The sequence below is a fragment of the Engystomops pustulosus genome, chromosome 1 (genome assembly GCF_040894005.1).
Source record: "Engystomops pustulosus chromosome 1, aEngPut4.maternal, whole genome shotgun sequence".
Lineage (NCBI taxonomy): Eukaryota > Metazoa > Chordata > Amphibia > Anura > Leptodactylidae > Engystomops > Engystomops pustulosus.
The window spans coordinates 224,250,050-224,271,416 of NC_092411.1; the positions used below are offsets into that span (position 1 = coordinate 224,250,050).

At 38.5% G+C, this 21,367-nt stretch overlaps 1 long non-coding RNA gene across 1 annotated transcript in view; it reads left to right on the forward strand.

Moving 5' to 3' along the window:
* Window positions 1-21,067, forward strand: part of LOC140105196 (uncharacterized) — a 111,104-nt gene extending 90,037 nt beyond the window's left edge. Inside the window, exons 3-4 of the long non-coding RNA XR_011850521.1 lie at window positions 20,434-20,628; window positions 20,736-21,067. This is a non-coding gene — a long non-coding RNA (uncharacterized lncRNA). The remainder of the gene's footprint in view (window positions 1-20,433; window positions 20,629-20,735) is intronic.
* The last annotated feature ends 300 nt before the right edge of the window (window positions 21,068-21,367 follow it).

Below are 21,367 nucleotides of genomic sequence, written 5' to 3' on the forward strand. Positions count from 1 at the left end.
ACTCCATTGATGGTCACATGAACCATGGGGCAAATCCCCATGAACCTGGGCATCCAGTTGGCATCTGGGGGACTTAAAGGTACTTCCCTGGGGGGTCGTCCCTTAGCTCCAAGGGTTTGTCGTTTAACTGACAGCATCCATTTTCTTCATGCCCATATTTACGGCAGTAGCCGCACCGCTGGCGGGGTTCTTTCTGACTCCAGGTGTTTAAAGACTTTGCCTCCCTTGGGCGCGGTTTGGCCAGGGAGTCTCGGGGAGTGACTGACCGTACAGAGTCCTCTGGAGGGTTCTTCCTTAGGGAGGAAACGTTTACTTCCAGTTGGGACAATTGACCGAGTATTTTACTCATGGAGTCCGTCAGATTAGTGACATGTTCTGCAGGGACAGCAACTTCCGCGGACGCAGGGGAGGGGAGGTCGGTTGTGTTGGATGACAAGCTAGATCAGTATCCTCCATTTCCACGGATTCAGAATCTTTCTGTGGTCCAGTGGGCAGTGGGTCCCCTAATATGTCAATGGCAATTTCCTTGAACTCAAGAAAGGAGGCCTGGGCATGTTGAGAAGAGATTATCTTTAATTGACATCTTTGATTTCTATCAATCAACAAGTCCAATAATGAATTGCTCCCTTAGGGTTTGGTCAGAGTTTTCTGCCTCTTTGGGGTCAAGGCAAGTTATGGCCTTCCAGGTCTCCTGTAGGGAGAGGGCAAAGTCTCTGAGGACTCTTGAGGATTCTTTCTTTTTCTGAAGAACTTCTACTTCAACTCTGTGGCAGTGCATTTGTCAAAGGTGTTGCGCAGCCTATTGAGAATTTGGACCACATTCTGGCACTGTTCCCGGGGCCAAGACTTGACTTCCCGGAGAGCGGGTCCCTTTAACTGCCCGGTTAGAATGCCCACTTTCTGTTCCTCCGTAAGTGGATACAGGGCGAAGGTAGCTAACAACTTGGCTCCGAATTCAGAAAAAGTGTGTAATTCTCCTTCGTAGTGGGGTAACCAGGGGGCCCCCAGATAGTATGGCATAGTCAGAGGCATAACATTGGGAGTCTCGGGGAGTCTGGTTGTAGCAGGGCTGAAGGGACTCTCTGGTGGGCTTAACATGCTCTGGTACCCTGAGGTGGGACCAGGGGACTGGACCTGCTCCAGTCCCATATCTTCGTCCTGGGCTGACATGATTGAGCTAGCCTAATGAGGTCTAAGGGGTACACAGTGTCCGTTGCTATGGGCGATGGCCTGTACTGGGGAATTGGGCACTTTGAAGCACAGTCACTATTCCCTGGGAGGTGAGCCAATTAACCTAGCGTCGGAAACAATCTCTACCCCCCTTTAACTCCCCAGCGGTACTCACTCAGGATCAGCTGTGGTGACAGGACGGCCAATACCCGAATTGCAGCAGGGTTAGGCAGCATAGTAGTTTCTTAATAAAACAGTCTATAGTGCCAGAATAAGGCACAGAAGTATAAATCCTGTTCGTGACGCCACTTGCAACATCCCCCACTGGGGCCTAGGCTTTTTTCTTGGGGCCTGGAGACAGCAGGGGCCCGGAATACCGGAGTGGCTGGCGGTTGCAGCCTAGGCACGCTTGTGTCACGGTGCTTGGTATGGGGACCGGAGGGCTGTCCTACAGCCTGCCAGTTCTCCAGCAGGTGGTGTTGGCAAGAAATGATGAGGGAAGAGACGGTTATAGTGGTTCTCCCTGGGGCAACCCTTTGGGGTCTGGAGTATGAGTCCCTGTGTAGTGGATAGAGTGTCCGTGATAGGGACAGCCGTAGTAGCAGGGATCGGACGGATGCAGACATTGTCTAAAAGCAACTTACAGTTCTTTATTGGAACCAACAGGAACAGTGGATAACGTGCCAAACGAATCTGAACAATGGTAGCAGACTGGGGATGCACTTGGAGAGGGAACCACAGGGATTGATCACCAGCCTGGATGCAAGGGACTCCATACAGGTTGCGAGCTACATACTGGGACGTATTCGCAACAACCCCTCTGCCTTGCATCAGAAGGGGTGTTGCACTAGCGTTAGGACTCCTGCAAACGATCATTGTCCGCAATTGGCAGCTGCAATTGCCATATTTGTGGGCCAGGTTTAATCCATATTTTACCTGTGTCACTGCTTTACGTGCACAAAGTTGATCCATGTATAATCCATGTTTTCTTTGAAGCCAGTGATTGAGATAGCTCAGCTCTTTAAGGTCATGCGATTGTTTCTGAGCAAAACAACTACAAATACTTCCAGAAAACCCACTAAAACCGTGTTATTTTTTACAGTCCCATTGACTTTTGTGGGACTGCAGAGCTGCAAATATCCTCATGGACACTAGGCTCAGACACGTTGCTGAGGAATCCTCAGCAGTGAACATGAGCTCATAGCAATACATTAAGCTCCATAATGGCCACAAAAAAAGCTGCCATAGCACCTGAGGAAAAAATGATCACGTGCAGGAGGGTTGGGGGTAAGAATTAGGGTTATCGTTAACCCTAACCCTAACCCTTTCCATAGCACCAACCCTAATGCTAACCTTAAACCTTAATGAAACCATTAGAAAATAATGAAGGACACAAGATAGGTGTTTTGGAGGACTAGGAGGTGTTATATATCAATTTCCAATCCGGATCTATTGAAATATTCAGTGCCTTGTATGATTCCATTTATCTCTAGCTCTGATCATAGGAAAACTTTTAGTTGCTTTACTTTTTTTGGTTTATGGTGGTAAGCAAGAACATTTTACACATTTTGACACACTGGCTCTTACCAAATGGCAGCATTCTGACAATAGTTCAGAAAACAGTCAAGATGGTCTGGTACTATAAGAAGCAGACACCTTTTAGCAATACTTTTTTTTAGAGAAAAGTGCATCTTTTAGTTAGATAAAGTACTTCAATCTCTGTCTACAATGTCTGTCTACATTTTTTGAAAGTTTTATTCCTGTTTTCTCTTTTCATGAACATTAAAACTGCACTTAATACTAGCAGAGGCCTTATACAGTAGGAGGCATAGAGAAATAAGTATTAGTACTGGATTCCTTGCTGACACTTACTTCCTAAATGTATGTTAGACTAGGTACCGTATATACTCGTGTATAAGCCGAGTTTTTCAGCACAAAAAATGTGCTGAAAAACGTCCCCTCGGCTTATACACGAGTCTATAACAAAAAAAAAAATACCCACTTACCCGCTGACATCAGAGGGTGAGTATATAAGTTTATTTTTTTAAGGGCCGTGGGGGCAGGCTGGCTGTATACTACTAAGGGCTTGCTGTATACTATTAGGGGCTTGCTGTATACTATTAGGGGCTTGCTGTATACTACTAGGGGCTTGCTGTATACTACTAGGGGCTGCTGTATACTACTAGGGGGCTGCTGTATACTACTTATACTACTAGGGGGCTGCTGTATACTACTAGGGGCTTGCTGTATACTACTAGGGGCTTGCTGTATACTACTAGGGGGTTGCTGTATACTACTAGGGGGCTGCTGTATACTACTAGGGGGCTGCTGTATACTACTGGGGGCTGCTGTATACTACTGGGGGCTGGCAGGCTGTATACTACTGGGGGGGTTTGACCAATGCATTTCCCACCCTCGGCTTATACTCGAGTCAGTAGTTTTTCCCAGTTTTTGGTGGTAAAATAAGGGGTCTCGGTTTATACTCGGGTCGGCTTATACTCGAGTATATACGGTATATTCAATCAGTAGCTAAACAATAATCCCTAAATAATAACGATCAACCCATTTCAGACCTAGATGTCCAGACACATTTTCTTCACCCTTGTCTTCCAGAAGCCGTAACTTTTTACATTTCCCTTTCTTTTTGTGGATTGAGTTTTATTTTTAATAGCTCCATTTGGGGTTAAATAGAAATCATTGCCTGACGTTTGTAGACTTTCTGTGACGAAATTTTGGGGGAAAACTTATTCTAGCCCCTACGGAAGGTGAATACACATATATACATTAGGGCGCACCGGATTATAAGACACACCTGATAATATGCATGAATGACCAGCAGGTGGCAGACCTGTGCACAGTTCAAGGCAGCTGTTGTCTGTAAGTAGGTTCATATATAAGGCGCACTGGACTATAAGGCGCACCTTTGATTTCAGAGAAAATTGAAGGATTTTTTGTGCGCCTTATAGTCCGAAAAATACGGTACTGTGGGTGCTGTGACCAATACATTTCCCACCCTCGGCTTCTACTCCGATCAATAGGTTTTTCCATTTTTTGTGCTAAAATTAGGGGTCTAGGCTTATACTTGGGTCGGCTTATACTCGAGAATATACAGTATATTATTATTTTAGTCATGTAAAATAACTTTACATGTCTTAGTTGCAATTATTTTTACGTTTATACAATTTGACTTATTGCTTTTAAAATAAAATAAGCAAGTAAACTTTTTTGTGGTGAGCAGGTAAAACACTGTAATGGGGCACTAGTAAAAATACATTTTTTATGCAAGAAGATTTATATAAACAGTTATGTACAGATTTAAATTCTTTGAACAAAGTTGTAACCATTTGTAGTTTTTTTACATCTATGTAAAAATGTTGTCATTTATGTTGGATCACTTTGAACTGTAGTTCCTTGGGCTTACCGGAAAAGATGGTTCTTGGTCTTAACTTTAACTATACAAAGAATATGTTCATACTATGGAGTAGATTTGTCAGTGCTTTTACGCCAGTTTTTTGCCATTATTCTGGCAACCACACCAGCTTCACTGTATGTGGGCATGGTGAGGGCAGATTAGGCAAGCACAGGGTGGTCATGTCCCATGGCTGTGAAAATCTGCAAACATTAGCCGCTGAATATTTGCAGATTTTTACTGACCTGTCATAGTTTTGTCCACCAGCCAGCATCTTAGCTTTATGATGTATCCGCCCAGGTGGTGGGGGGCTGGGGGGTTTGAATAAGCACCTACCTATGATAAATCTTTCTCTATAATTTTATGTAAATATATAATAGGTTATTTTTGAAACATCCCTTAAAAAGCTAAATTAAGGGGAAAGTGATTGGCCCAATCAATTCCGTCGATTAATTTCTACTAGGCTATTTGGCAAAATATGGGGGCGGCAGATTGTGAGAGGCCCAGTCATATGCCCAATTGCTAGTTCGCAATGGGGCTGCCAACAAACCACTTTGCCTGGGTCAAGGAATTAATATATAGGATACGGGCAATGAATTGAATATTTATATAAGAAATATCAGGCAATTGCTCTGAGTGATATTGTGAATGATAAGCTTTTGTATATGAAATATGAAATAAAGATAACATGATGGAGATAAAGATGGAATGTTTTCCTACAACACATACTATACTAAGTTTACAATTTTAAATTATAAGTAGTGTTAAAAATCAAAACTAAGCAGCAATTTAGATTAAATATGAATTTGTCAATAGCTCTGCCACATATTCTGTCCTCATTTAAATTACCAAAACTGCATTTTCCTCTGGAGCAGTCATTCTGTCTAATAGTGTTTAAAAAGATCTATGGAGATGAATCCAACGTTTAAAGCATGTGTTAAGAGACAATTCAAAAGAGAAACCAAACTGCAATTGCAGTTTTATGAGAAATATTTTGTGGGGATATGAAAAAGACATATTATACAGTTTATCAAATTCACAGCCATAGCCTTTTATGAGAATCTACAGATGCAGAAAGTAATTGCATACAATTAGTAAATATGCCATAAAAATAACAATACACTTACTAGAGCATGATATATAGGAGTACTTTCAGAAGAATTTGTAATGCATTGAATATGGACTAAAGTCATTCTTGCCTTTATAGTGTAACCCATTTCCAATTCTTTAGAGAATACAAAAGCATATGCCTTCTTTATTACTAAAGCACAAACTTAAAGGGCCACTAAACTTAAACAGGCCACTAAACAAATCTTATAATGAAAGCTGTTAATGCATTTTGATGCATATTGAACTTAAAATATTATTATTAACTTATTCATTTATATGCTAATAAACATTTTAGAGGGGCATAAATAGGATCACCCTGGGTGGGGTTAGAGTACATTAGTTTGCACAAGATTCCCACATTACCTTAAGTGTACTAAAGTGCCTCAACATAGTTAAAGTCTTCAATTAGTGCCACTGTCTATTACCTTATACTAATGTTCCGAACCACAGCACAAACACTAAACGTGCATCGGAAAACATAATGCAATGCAAAATTAAGGTGTGTATTCCAACAAAAGAAAAGTTTCTGAAATGTACTCAGAATAACAAAATAACACATTCTCTATTTCACTGTTATTAACAAAAATACAGCATTTCACAGATATAAGTCCAACCTTTCTCTTCTAACTTTGGGGTCAGGGAAGCCATCTTGATTTTCTGTCTGACGGTGCATGAGCTGAGTTTTCTGGCTCACTCTGTTCTCTGCCTCTAGTCCCTCCCCTTGGTTTCCAATGGTGTCATTGTGTGTAATAGGCATCTCATGGATCTCATCTCTGATTGGTATCATCTCTCTTTGTATGTGTCAAATACTAATACAATGTCCAGAAGCTAAATGAAAGTATATATACGCCTAGACCATGATAAACTAACCACATTTTCACACCACAAACCTAGATGGATCATAATGGGGGTCATTTACTTACCCAGTCCTGTCGCGATCCAGTGGCGCGTTCTCCACCAGGATTCGGGTCTTCTGGCGATTCACTAAGGTCGCGCGCCCGATGTCCACCAGGTGTCGTTGCTGCGCCGAGGTCCGCAGAGGTCCACCGGAGCTCACCAACCTATTCCTGGTGCATGTGAGTGATTGATTTTGCAATACAATGCGTTTTTTAAATTCCACGGTTTTTCAGAATCCATCAGGTTTTCCGATGGCTACGCCCCCCAATGTTTGTCGCGTGAAAGCCGGCGAGGAACTCCGATCACATACGGCAAAATCCCAGCAGAATTCGCCGCAAAACGGAAAAAGTCGGGAAACCTGACAAAAGTGAGGCAGCGGAGCCCTTAGTAAATGAGCCCCAATGTGTCTGCTTAGAGAGTCCATGCCCGCACTCTGGGATTTTACACTGACCAGTGTAAAATTGTAAAGTAAGGGGTTTAAAATGATCTTTATTGTGTTAGCGTGGAAAAAACCTGCTGCTAAAGACACTTCAAGCTTTTTGGCTGTGCATTTACAGACATGGCACTCGCAGACATGAGGATGTCATTTTATCTTTGGTGCCTTATGCCTAAGTCCCAGCACTTTTCTGCAGGGCTAAAATGGCCTGTGGTGGTCTTCCTGTAATATGTGTACCCCTGCTTGTGTGTCTACAGAGATATAGAGGGTATGCCCCATGGGCAAGAATCACTGCTTTCTGCCAGGTGCAGCATCCTGGGATTAATATGTTTGATAGATTTATCATTTTTTCTTCTCTGCCTGCTGGGCAGTGTGGAATAGATATTGGGTTAGAGAAGCTGGGCATAAAAACTAAGGAGGCATTATCATTATTGATAATAACTAACAGGGCATTATTGTAGTTTATGAAAAGGAGGTATTATAGTAACTTATAGTCCCGGAGCCAAACTTATTTCATTATATGGACTATGAGAAATAAACCTTATGTATGTATGTAGTAAGCTTGCTTTATAGACTGTATGCTTGGTTCTAGTGTGATATCTATGCATTAAGCATTGTTTAGGATGCAGGACAGTGTCTGTTTATTACCCCCATCATGGCATGTGGTGAGTATTTGCCCAGTATCTGTCCAAATTGTGGTTTGTTATTTTGCCCATGGATACTAGTGATGAGTACATGCTTTTGATTTAATGGTGTGAACCTTCTTTGTAAATATGAGACATTATTGTGAACCACATGCCTAAAGACTTTAAAAATGTATTTTCCTTGTTGTAATATGACACTGTCATTTTTGTTTTTATTGTTTTAACATCGATTTTAATGTAACTACTATGAAGCTCTCAAGGGGTTAACAATCTTCCTAAAAGCTGTTTCTGATAGTTTGATGGGTGCTTATTTGAAAATGGATTGATTATATAGGGTTTTTTAATGTTAAATACGTAAAATTTCATTCAAAACAGTATTTATCCCCAAAATGGTCAATTCTGAAAATATGGAAAATCGATATTCAATTTGTAAGCCGTGTGACATCAAGATATATTATCCAGACATTTCAAAAATTATGAAAATGTATTCAGAAACTTAGTTAGGTGGCAAATATATCTGCCTGAAATTGTGATGATTTTGAATTTCAAAAATGGCAAATTTTTCAAAAAATTCATCATTTTTTTTCTTTTTTGTAAATAAATGCAAAACTTATCAGCCAACATTTACCACTAAAATGAAGTACAACATGTGAGGAAAAACCAGTCTCAGAATCATTTGGATAAGTAACAGTGTTCAAAAGTTATAACCATATATAAGTGACGCAAGTCAGAATCCAAAACATGGGGCTGAGCCTTAAGCTACAAAATGGCTGCGTCCTTAAGGGGTTAAACAAGGTATTTGTACTTTGGTCAGTGTGGACAGGTGGCAAATACTGTTGGAAAATGAAAAGTCCAACTTCAAAAAGCTTGTGGGCAGAGGGAAGCATGAAGTGCTTCACTTCTTGAATTGACATGTTTCACTTCTTGAATTGAATTGCTGAAAAAAATACTTTTTGCTGATATTCTATTTTATTGAGAAGCACTTGAATCTAGGTAGCAAGCTTGGCTTTAGGAATGTATCCATACAGCAAGCATAGTTATGGTACTGTATCCATTTGGTAAGGTTTTCTCTGGCACTGTATCTATGTGGTAAGCTTGATCCTGGTCCAGTACCTATGAACTTTGATTGGTTCTAGGACTGTGTCTGTCAGAATATGTTGTTACTTATATGGCAGAAAAAGAGCCGTTTAAGGTGATATTCAACATAGCAACTCTGACATATTGCAGACAAGAACTGAAACCCATATTTAGTTACATATAGTATTACTTGCTTAAGTGTGGCTCCTTGAAGGAGGGTACTAGAACTCATGGGGTACTAGACTTGAAAAGGGGTTATAGAAAAAATTTGCAGGAAACCAATACAACAGAGCATTTTTGCACAATGATACTTTTGATTGCTTTAGACCTCCCCAGAGGCACAACCCACGTAACTGAACCACAACACTTTAAAAGTACAAAATAGAGCGTAAGACTCTTTGCTCCCAGTGCTGTATTATTCCGTCAGGGTACAAGAAAATGCAAAAAACATCTTTTTATAAAGGCTTTCAATTTTTTTATTTTAGTAAATTCTTATAAAAGTTCAACATTTTACTTTATTTATTACATTTATTTACTATTCAGCTATTGGAGGTCAAAGTGTCTCCTATGATTTACTGTCATGTATAACCCATTGTACTACTAGAAATAATAAATATTTACAATGACGTAATATATAACCTAGAATATGTCTATGATTTAAATGGTGCCAAAATGTAGGTCACTTGGCAAATGATATTACTTCATGAGTAATGACCTAGTCTTCTTAAGGATGTTTTAAGAAATTCAGCAAACAATTTCATGCTCTTGTTCTTGTACGCTTTTTTAGAAGTACACAGATCAGTGACATCAGTATTGTTTGTACTGTTGTTTTGTTTATTGACAGTCTTTTGCATATTTGTTTATTTCTTTATTTTAGCACCTTAACGATATAGGACATGTATTTGTGCCCTAAGAAATGAGTACAGGTAGTTCAGACTCAGGATGAAATTATTAGGACCAGCTAGAAGATGCCTCAGAATAAGATGATTCAGAATAAAAATGTTGTATTTTGCGGTATCTTCATAGGACAAATTTGTAATTTACATGCTTTATGGCGTTTTCCAGACCAGAAATGAAATACAGGCGGTCCCCTACTTAAGAACACTCGACTTACATACGACCCCTAGTTACAAACGGACCTCTGGATATTGGTAATTTATTGTACTTTAGTCTAAGGCTACAATAAACAGCTGTAACAGTTATCACAGGTGTCTGTAATGAAGCTCTATTGTTAATCTTAATTCTTATGACAACCCAACATTTTTAAAATCCAATTGTCAAAGAGACCAAAAAAGTTCTGGCTGGGATTACAATGATAAAATATACAGTTCCGACTTACATACAAATTCAACTTAAGAACAAACCTACAGACCCTATCTTGTATATAACCTGGGGACTGCCTGTAATATCTTTCAAAAAAAGGATCATTCATTTCTGGTTGTAAATCTACTATATAATTTAAATAAATTGTATATTTAAATAAATTGAAATATTTAAGAGACTATAACACACTTACACACAAGTTTTGGAGTTCTGTTTGTCACAGGAGCTTTTCAAGGAACCTTTAAACTGCAGTTTTGGCAAATGTGGAGAGGCGGTATTGTGGGTACATAGACAGCTCATTTGACTTTGTAAGTAAATACAATTCTGATGGCTCTTCATTTCTTTACAGTTTAAAAAGGGAGGAGGGGCAAAAAAAAGCTGCTGCTGTCAGATAGAGAGTGGTTTATTACTGGTGGTTTTGCTATACAGAAACAGAATTAGTAAAGGAAAATTTTTGGAATATGACATGACAGTTTTTGTCTGAAGGGAACAAGTTATGGCACCACATGTAGAATCAAATAGTATTATACCTTCTCAGAATAAACAGAATTAGGGTTGTGCATACACAACTAATATATACCTGTAGTTGAATGTCCTTTTTTTATTATTGTAAAGAACCTTTTTTTATACACTGAGGATTTTAATGTTTGGTGGACCAGACTTTGGTTCTATGGTTACCTACACATATGTTAAACTCAGCCGCCATGGCACCTTGACATTGGTTATCTAGTATCATGTACTACTGTAGCAGTGTTAATGCTGGGGGTGGGTTTTTAAAGGGATATTCCAGGAATAAGCATAGTTCATATTCAAATGAGTCATCAAAATATAAGCTAATATGTGAATACTAAAATTTCTCTCCCTTTAGCAGGAAAGTGTTGTTGACATACACTAAAATGAAGAATTAAAATTATGCCGGCCCTTTAATCAGTCTTGTGACTTTGTCCCTGTGGAAGAGACACAGGACAGAAGATGCCGCTGGTCCCATATCCACACCCCACTTTCTGCACATGCCTGGGCAGGTCATGTGATCATCACTATGTTTGGCTGTAGTCGGTTGTTTGCAGTCCATCCAGTGTGGCCAGTGTTGTGGTGAGACGTCACCTCAGTGAGTTAAAGTGCAGTGATGGCAGTTACACATATCATTTCTATGGTAACAGAGCAAGACAGTCTGTTATCACTGGAAGCAGAGCATAAGAGAGAGGAGCTGTTACTGAGAACTAAAGGATCATAGGACTTGTAGTTGTAGATGGTGACCATATCAGAGATATCTCCTTCTACTTTAGAAAGCCCATAAAATTGTGTGAATCATTAAAGCAAACTATACAAGCTCTGCTTTGTGATTAATGTCATTGAGTCTTGTTGTATTTATAGTACAGGCAGTCCCCGGGTTAATACAAGATAGGGTCCGGAGGTTTGTTCTTAAGTTGAATTTGTATGTAAGTCGAGCTTTATCAATAAAGCTTAATTACAGACACCTTACAGCGGATCATTGCAATCTGGGACTATAGTAAAGCATCCAGAGAGCTTCACCAGAGGTCGCAGTGGACAGAAGGGTCCGTCTGTAACTATGGGTTGTCTGTAAGTCGGGTGTCCTTAAGTAGAGGACCGCCTGTATTATGGGTTTATGTATCAGATACTCATATTCCCAGGATATCCCTTTAACTCCCTGTGAGCCTGACATGGCTTGTTGCTTTAACATTAAATGAACAGCTTTTTGTCCTCTGTATTACTCAAAATGCTGAAAATATGATTAATCCACAGTGTTGCATGCCGGTTATAAATTTATTTACATTTTTCTCTGATATTTTTGCAAGTTTTATCATCCAAAAAATGGTAACTCTGCATAGGGAGGCACCTTTGACCCAAGAAAAGATGATAAATCACAGCACTGGAAAGAGCTGTAGTCAGGGGTAGATGCCATTTCACCACATGTAACAAAGATCGATAAAACTGATGTAAAAGAAGATGTTAAAATACTCATTACGCCATCAGAGGAACTTAGTCCTCGGATAAATAACCTCTGTGGGTAGATAATATTATATTCTAACAGGACAAAGGATCTTTGAAAATGTTTACAACAATTATTGTGGATTTATGTAAATTCAGTATTTAAGTGGTCTTTTCTTATTGCAGAGTACGTACATACCCTGCAGTTTGGTCTGATGACTGTACTTTGTGGGTCAGATATTATGAGGGGTGTATTCTTACGGTCTGTGTTTAATTCTGCAGTTTAGTCTGAGGTCTATTTTAGGAACAGTTAGCCAGAGGTTTGTATTTTTAGGGTTTGTACACTTTACAAAAAAGAAAGTATCAAGCCAAGACTCATATGTACTAATAGTAAATACAAATTTGTGAAGGTGAACACAGAAAATTCAGCTGTACAGTTGGGTGAAATCAGTTAAAAACCATATCAGCTGAGTTTGGGTGCTGAATGAAGTTTCTGACCAATACAGGTGGCATAGGAGTAACAGTATTGTATGAATATTAATGCTTAAATAAATGTGTAAGCACGTGTTATGATGAATGAAAAATCTTAACCAGCCTTAGTGACAGAGATTGATCTCAATTGTGTAGTTCAATGGCACCTCCTTATACCACAATTTGATCCTTGAGCCTAATATTGGTGAATTTCCCTTGGAAGGGACAATACTTGGTTGTTAATGGTACTGTATACAACAATCTATGTATCTAGTGTCTTCAGTGTGTGTTGTGTTTCTTATTAAACTACAAGGCACGTGCCTATTGAAGAATAGGGGTCGAACTAATAGAATATACAGTAGTGGTTATTTCTAATGTTTACATTAGTCGCATGACGAACCATTGTATTTTTCAATACAATTAAAATGGAAAACTAGTTTCATTGCATTGATAAATGTTCCCTAATGTGTGGTTCAAATGGAATTTCTTAGTCAGGTTATTCTGTTCCGTAAAGTGATGTGCAAACATTGTTTTAATGAAGTTTCTTGCCATTTCTTCAGGGCTGACTGCCTAAATACAAAGATATGCCACTATAAATTTAACATACAGTGTTCACAATGGAAACATATACAAGACAGTTTGCATTTTTCATTTTCTTGTATTCATTCTATTGTACTACATATATTTTCATTTTAGAGAATGAAACAGGCTAGATTGTTTTTTTTATTAGTTTTATCTAGTGTCAAGTCTGCACCAACTGACAAGTAACTTTGCAACTTTATGACATCCTTTTGAAGCATTTTGCAATTGATTTGAATTTTTTTATTATCTTCTGAAATACTCCTGCAGTTTTAAGATTTTTTTTCACTTTCTTATTATTCTTAAAACATCTCTCCCACAATTACATTTTAATGCAAATTTATCTATCTCATTTTTCAACAGTCAAACCCACATAACCTTTTCCTATGCAAAAGTGAAATATAATATCCTTTACATCCATTGTTATTTTAGATATTAAATAAAACTGGAATAAAATAGGGTGAGAGGAAAAAAATTCAGAATATTTATTTTATTACTTAGCCCATGTCTGCAATAAGGGTAATCTTTTATAGATAATAGAATTGCAGTGTGCTAAATCTAAAACTAATGAAATGCCACAATCCGAAAACCAGAATCTATTTTGCTCTTGCATACAAAGTTCCTATATAGCAAATTTTACTACTTTTGTAATGTGATTCTAACACTAATAACATTTTATAGGATAACCGCCAGGGGCTGAACATACATTTAATGTTTTAGATCATCCATTAAAGAGGGTCCCAAAAGTTCTAAAATATTCTTTTTATTGCTTTAACCCATTTCTTTCATTGCACGCAAGGTCTCATTCACGTTATCATAGCTTTTTCCTTTGCTATGCATTACACATTTATATTTGTGTAGAATAAAGTATTACTGGTATTATTAAAAAAACATTTTATTACATTCACAAAATATTTTTGTATTGGCATTAAATTGCAGGAATGGAGTTTATACATTGAGCTTGGTCACAACCTCTTGTCGCCGATGCCCTTTTTACAGTTTTGCCTTTCCATTTTTGACTTTCTGCCTTTAGAAATCTATGCCTTTTTTAGTTTTCTGTGTATGGGGCTGTATGAGGGCTTCTGCATAACAAATTGTACTTCCTAATTGCATGCTGTGTACTGGGAAGAGGGAAAAAATCCAAATTCAATGATTTTGACAAAGAAAGACATTTTCTCCAGGTTCTTGGGGGGCAATGTTTTTATGGCTTTCATTGTGCACTCTGAGACCTCTACTTCTATCTCTGGGTCGGTATGATCATGAAGATGCCAGATCTATTTATTAGGTTTATTTACTTTTATATCAGTTCTAGAGAAAGAGGGGTGATTTCAATATTAAGCTTTTTTATTTAGTTTTTGAATTTTTTTTTTTTTATTACTGTATTTGTACTTTAACCCTAGGGAGTCGTTCCAACCATATATTGCTATACAACTGTACTGCAGTAAAAGGGGTTTGCTCAGAAGAGGTGTACAGTGTGCCTTGGCAGCTTTGCTAGCACCAATCGCGGGTGTGAGCGCTGGGTGCTTGCTGCAGTATTCAGCATCCGGTCTGTATGGAGAAGCTCACCTGTTGTTAAGGTGTTAATCAATATACAATAAATTCATAATTTCACATTATTGCTTTTTCCCCCCATCTATTACCCTCAATGCCTCATGACACAAAAAGTCAGTACAGCCATGTATCACATCATATGAATGTATGCCAAATAATACCTCCTATATTCCTGTACTATAAACTCAACAAAAGAAAGATGATGCACTCAATGACCAAAAAATAGAAAATACTTTATTAAATGTTATACAAAACACACAAAGGATAAAACCACTTAAAAAGTAACAGGTATGTTACAAGTATGTTACACCAAACACTGAGCACCTGGCAGTACAAAGCAGAGCTTCAGTTATGCTCCCCTACACTACCCATGCAATTGTAAAGAGAAAGATTCTCTTTACATATAACTATACATGGAAATAACCCCACAGGAGAGGGAAACAGAGATACAATACAAGTGGCTGAATCTCAGGGGTGGTGGAAGGCAGAGTGGGGGGAGGAGGACCCGATGTGACTTCCCTGAGTTCACAGAAAGTGCATTGTCTGATTCACTGTGATTTACTAAGATCATGCGCCCAATATCCTGCATGTATCGCTTCCCCGCTCTGGGCCAATGGATTTCACCTTCTTTTAAGTGGTGCATGTAAGTGATTGTGACACAATTTTAAAGTTAAATCCCGCACTCAATCCGAATCAGTCAGATCCTCCAATGGCACACCTCCCTATTTGTGTCGCATGCACCACAATCCCAGCGCAGACACCTGTTAAATACCTGTCCAAGCTGCGCAATCCTCGAAGAGGGGAACAGTCCGACAAATGTGCAATATGCGACCCTTAGTAAATGAGCCCCATTGTGTTCTCAGGATGCTTTTCTTTAGCAAGGACTGGGAATGACTGGCCCAATTTGCCAAAAAGATAAATGGTTCTGAATATAATGCCAGAAAGATGAATGGTTCTAAATATAATGATATTCTTGCTCTATCAAAGATTTGAGATTAAGAAAGAGTTTCATTTTACAACAGGACAATGACCCAAAGAATACTGCTAAAGTATACTGCGTGTTTTTAGGAGAAATGTGTAAATGTATTGGAATGGCCTAATCAAACCATCCAACTTGAAGGGAGAAGCAGTTTTGCCTTGAGGAATGGGCAAAAATCACAAGGTGACCTTTACAAGGTTAATAATTGTGCACAGAATATTTTTGTCATTTTTTCCTACTTGTTGTTTGCTGCTTAATAAAAATGATGGCAACCCTCTAAAAGTCTAGTTTAATACCTGTGAGGTAGCATACACAAAGAGAGCTAAGGGGGTGAATACTTTCACAAGCCACTGAAAGCTCTTGGGCCTAGAGGCATGGACTAATTAAAATATAATGTCATAGCACAGTCATCAGTGGTTAGGATTACATCTTTGCAGCGCTGGGGTCCTGGATTTAAGTCCCATCCAGTTCATTATCTGCATAGAGTTTGTATGCTCTCTCCATGTTTGTGTGGGGGTCCTCCAGATTCCTCCATCATTCCAAAACATACTGGAAGGTTGATTAGATTGGGAGCCCCATGGGGACAGGGACTGATTTGGAAAGCTTTCTACAGCGCTGTGGAATCTGTGTGCGCTATATATAAATAAAGGAATTAATACTATTATTATTGCTTATCATGAGATAAACCTTACTATGCTCATGGTAGGATTTAATTGTTCTACTAAATGATGTGACTGTCATACCAGGGCTAACATGAGAGTTCCTTTGCATGTTAGTACCTTTTATCCCAATGGAACACCACTACAGACTAATTGAAACCTTTCTGACTTCAATCCACGATGCGGTGAGGATACTGCCGTTCAGATCTATAAGTAGCATAAAGCCATACTGCAGCAGGGGCAGTCAGATCATATGTAGAAAATGATGTGAAAAGAAGTTTGCGTTTTCAATCACAATCTGTCCTACGTTTTTTTCCATGTCATATGTAAAGAAAGTAGCCTCATTTTCCATTTTCATTTACTTTCTACCTTCAAAAAACATTTGGCATTACTTAAAGAATATGCACAAAAAATGACTCGCAAAGTATTTACCTGCCTAGTTGAGCAAATTGAGAAGCTACACACTAGACATCAAAGTTTGTATCCATTTTGATAAATGCCACCTGTCTTTTTTTATGTTCCAGTACTATTGGAAAAATATTTAGAAAGCTAAGTGATGTTGTTGTAAAAAAAGCAGATACCCATGCTGAGATGATTATTGCATTTTCAGAGATGAACGTTATACCAAACTATACCTTTGAGTGCATTCAAAATTAGTCATTGTTTCATGGCTGATTCTTTTGTGTTATGTTGCAAAGTGGCTATTGTTGTTATTGTTCAAATGCAATACAAACAATTATAGTTGCAGAACACTCAAATGACAAAGAGGCACAAGCTGAATACAATGCATAAAAATATTAAACATTTAATTAAAACACTTATAAGGTTTCATTTCTTTAGATGGCAATGGAATGATACAATTTATTTTCATAGCAACTAGTTAAGAAACATAATCAAATGTTTCCCACTGTTCTGAATGTGTAATTCTGCATATTTTCATTAGTTGGAAATCAGTAATGAACGTCAGTGGTGTGACTTCACGTACCTTAAAGTATTGTATTCACTATTAAGGAAATTCAGTGGAAGTACAATTAAAACACAACTCTAACCAGACTGGGTTATTTCCTTTTTGGGGGCTAAAACAATAACACTGCTACATTGCCTATGTGATCTAAATAAAATAAGACATTACAGAGCAATAACATTGTCAGATGAAACAACAGTACTCAAGGACCTGCTTGTAAGAGCTAACAATCTATGAGGACGAAAGGTTGACACAGGAGATGACAGTGGTTGTATAATGGTCCATAAATAAATACTGCTAACTGGCAGCTGTTATCTAAATTCACTAAATTTGAAGTGTAACTCCAATGTTATAATGTTTTGACCAAATTGTCATAAGAGATCCCCCTAAAAAAAAAAATAAACAAAACAGAACAATGCTCATTTTGTGTTCCTAGCCAATTTCTTTCCAACGTTATGGCACTTTCAGCTCTGAAGCTGCTTGTCAAAAATGTTGCTTAATAATGATGAAGTAGGTGGGACTAACCTCATGCTGTCTTTGCTGGGAGTCAAATTGAGGTTTTCAGTTTTCATGATACCATGGGGCACATATATCATAGTTTCAGCTAGGCAAATTGTCTTTTTTTTTGTGACTTTTCTCGTTTTAGCAACTTTTTTGTTTGCGACTTTTGTTGGCGCTCTTCAATTGCACCTCGGTCTGCACCTTTTGCAGTGTGCCTCATGTATCTTAACTTTCCAGATGTTCCGTGCAACTTTTCCCTTTTTTTTGCGCCTTTTTGCGACTTTTTAGGCGCAAATCTGCACCTGGTCCAGGGCAGGTGCAAAGGAAGTTTTTTTTTTCATAGACCCGATTTTGACTTGTAAATTGGAATTATTTCACATGCTTTAAATGTTTAACATTTTGGACAGTAACCTCTTTGTATTTTTTTTTAAATTGGTTACTTCTAAGGGTGAGGTCACATGTAGAGGTTTAATTGTGTTTTTAATGCATTTTGACACTAATTACAACAGCTTAGGAGAGTGGATTTGCCTTATTTCATTACTGTTAACATTTGTGTTTACAAAACGCAATATAAACGCTGCATTAAAGCATCTGTTAACATTGCGTTTACCATGCGTTTTGTAAATTCAAATGTTAAAAGTAATGAAATAAGGTAAATCACCTCTCCTCAGCTGTTTAATTAGTTTCAAAATGCATTAAAAATGAAACATTAAATCCCAAATTAACAGTAGTGTCCACTCCAGCATATAACCCCCTTACGTGGCTTATGTCCATGTGAATTTGAGACATTTGCAACAAATCTCAAAAAGAAGCCAAAATTTGCGCCTGCCAGGATAGGAAAAACTGAACATGTATCACAAATAGAGATGAGCAAGCATACTCGTATTTCGCCTGCTCGAGAACGAGCTTTCACTTAAGGATCATTTAAGTGAAGAACACAGTGAAGAACACAGTGAACACAGGATCATTTAAGGATCATTAAGGATCATTTAAGTGAAGAACACAGTGAAGAACACCGTGAACACAGTGAAGAACACATTGCAGAAGTTCCATACATCTGCTAACTTATCAGAAGACATTAGTGCAGAAAGGTGTTCTTCACAATAGTATGTGAAGAACAATATGGGTGAAGAATCTTCACCGAAGAACACATTGCAGATGTTTCCATTCATCTGCTAACTTATCAGAAGACATGAGTGCAGAAAGGTGTTCTTCACAATAGTATGTGAAGAACAATATGTGTGAAGAACACATTGCAGATGTTTAACAAGGGTCATTTTCCTTTATGAAGTTCCACGAATATTCCATTGAATAAAAAAAACCGAAGAAACAGGACTGACTTCCTTATTTCTCAATAAAACGACACATTTTATTGGTCCCCTTGAAAAATGCTCGAGTCTCCCATTGACTTCAATGTGGTTCGATATTCGAAACGAGCACTCGAGCATCGGAAAAAGTTTGACTCGAGTAACGAGCACTCAAGCATTTAAGTGCTCACTCATCTCTAATAACAAGTAAAAAGACAGGATCATACTTAAGGTGCAAAAACTAGCCTCCAAAAGTCTCTAAAATTGACCTCCGAGAGACCAAACTATGATACATGTGCCCCCATGTGTTTTCTCATTCAGTAATTTAGCAGCAAATCCATGAGATTCCTACAGGTAAATCCACCAAACACTGTATAGTATACATAAAGTGTATATATACTTACTAGCCTGACAGCTTCCATCCCATAAGGGAGCATGGAGCATGTAGTAAGTAGTAGAAACCAGAAGTAAAAAGGTTACATGTGGTTTATATGGTTAACAGCTTCTCTGCACTTTGCAGAAGGTGCCTTGGAGGAGGGGGTGCAGCATGAGGACAGTGAGGGACAGAGAAAGTTCTCTAGAATCATAGACTGGGAGGGAGGGACTGGCATGGGACGGTGGAGATCTGCACCTCACTATTCTTTGTAGGAGACTTGTGCATCCACAGCATTGAACACATTCAGCTCTGCTACACACAGAGAGCAGTCAGATGATCTCCCTCTCCTCTGTGAAGAGGAAACAAAAGCCCCTCCCCTCTTTCAGTCCTGTATCTTGTTTACAAATCTATGAAATCAAAGGAGAAATATGCGAAGCCAAAATAAAAGATAGTGAAACAGTCAGGCTAAGCTAAGGAGGATAGAAAAGAAACTGCTCCTCATAGATAATTAAAATAATAGGCCAAGAGCTATTTATTTATGGGGAAAAAATGTTGGAATAATACATTTATCCACTGGTAGATCGAAGAGCATGGGATGGGCAATAGACTGAGATGAGGAAAAAAAGTAGGATGAAACAGCACTTTGTCAATTAGGTAGTAGTATGAATTAAATTTGGAATGTGACGTGCCACCAGTGGAGGGACTTGTTGCTGTGATAAGAAAAGATTGTAGCTATGAGAGTTTAGTAAACGGAATATCGGTTAGTAGGAAGTTACAGTTAATAATAAGGTTATCTCTGAGGCCAGTGATTGGCTACAGTGGTGATATGCTTTGACAGGGCATGTTACCTGACAACTTCAGGATAATGAACCAGGCATCCAGTACTGGAGGGGAAATAAACAGTTAAATTTCTTTTAATTAAACACTAATATTAATTAACATGTGTTTTTAATCTTACCTTTGCTCTAATGTCATTCCGACTAAGAATGTACGATACTTCCGCTATTTGTATTAGCATCTTGGTTGCCAGGTTACAAGAGGAGTGACATCTCATCGGCCACATTAAGAGCCAGATGAGGACACTACACTCAAGAGGGTAGAGAAAGCGCCGGACGGAGCGAAACGGCTGTCGCCTTGTCATACCCCCTGCTTCTCCCTCTACCCCGCTAACATAGTGTAGGATCTATGTTACCTTGCGATGAAATAAAGAAGAAAACTTTTATCTGTGAGTTCCGCAATCTTTTATTACTCTTGCACGTTCTTTGGTACCCGTTCTTCTGAATGCTGCTCTTACACATATTTTTGTGCCATCTCTAACATATACCTGTGCAGATATATAAGGAGACTGGATAGTGCCCCTACTTCACCATTCTGTGTTAAATTAACTAATCTGAATTTAAACCTTATTGATGAATTAATTGCCCATGGCCTCGGAGTCCATGCCATAAAGGGCCAGTGACTGCTGAATTAAAGAACAGACACTAACAATTAACACCTGCAATAAGTGGTGGTTAAAGGCCTGGATCCACTCTGACTTGAGGATGCTACCTATTGGCCAAAGCAGGTCCTTTGACCCCTGGCACTACCAGCCAAGCAGAGGTCGGAGAAGATCAAATCTGGTGCATAGAACCTCTGCCTCAGCACCTGCATGATCTTCCAGAATTCGGGGAAATCTCCTTAAAATGTCTTGTATTAAATTTATCTTGTCTAAATTATCTAAATTATCTTGTAGGCAATAACAGCCTTTAAGTCTATTTTGTTGTCTTCTAATATTACACAGTGTCAGTTTTTTTTCATTAAGATATTTCCACCATTTTCTGTTACATAAATGTAATAAATATAAAGAGGAACAACGGCAAAAATAAGGTCCTTATGAGAGAGACCATACACAGTGCAAATTGCTTGTGATTTCCACTCATTTCCATGCCTCATCTTTTAAAATGTAAATACAGGTGAATGGTGGA